Consider the following 908-nt stretch of genomic DNA (forward strand, 5'->3'; position numbering starts at 1 on the left):
TTTATTGCCAGGTGTAAGAGGTATACACTAGGAATTTGCTTTGGTTTTGTTGGTGCATGTAAGCAGTATAATAACAAAAGAATAGATAAAAACATTAGAATAAATAGAATAAAAAAATGTAAATGCTACCAATATACAATATAAGCTATAAACATGATATAAACAGGTAGTGCAAATATTGCCGGTGTGCCCTGATCAAGCCCTACCGAGGTTTTTTTTGCACCTCTCCATCACATTTGTTGTTGTTTATGTAATATCAACTTGTACCTTTTTTAATCAAGATTCAAGACCTTTATTGTTATTGTGTAGTACAACGAAATTAGATTGTTACAATCCCATAGGTGCTAAAAAAGATAATACCATAAAAAAGAGATAAATAAAAAAATATATATATAAAATATAATACAATATAAAATATAAAAATACAATATGTATATTGATGAGATGACAGATTTTGCCAGATTATTGCACAAAGTGTCTGTCAGATAATTATATAATTATATAATTATAATTATTGCACATGTGTAAACAAATAAAATATATATATATATATGAGATTTTGTGCAGGATGCCATTAATGGCCATTATAAATAAAGCTGAATCTCGGTGACTGACCCTTCTTTCAATGAGACATGTTTGGTGACAGATGTGTGACTGAGCAAATTGCTTGCTAATAATGAGTTTTTATTGAAGATATTACAATGTGAATGTGTTTTAAAACATTAAACAAATAGTGATTTTGTGCAGGATGTCATTAAATGCCATTAAAAATGAACTCTTCTTTCAATGAGACATGTTTGGCGACAGATGTGTGTGACTGAGCAGAGCACCTTTACACAAGGGGTGCTTCGAGTCCTAGAGGGGGATGAGACCATAAATCTGGCAACTCGCAGTCTGCCATCTTTGAT

The sequence above is a fragment of the Sebastes fasciatus genome, chromosome 5, assembly GCF_043250625.1.
Source record: "Sebastes fasciatus isolate fSebFas1 chromosome 5, fSebFas1.pri, whole genome shotgun sequence".
In the NCBI taxonomy this organism is placed as follows: Eukaryota; Metazoa; Chordata; class Actinopteri; order Perciformes; family Sebastidae; genus Sebastes; species Sebastes fasciatus.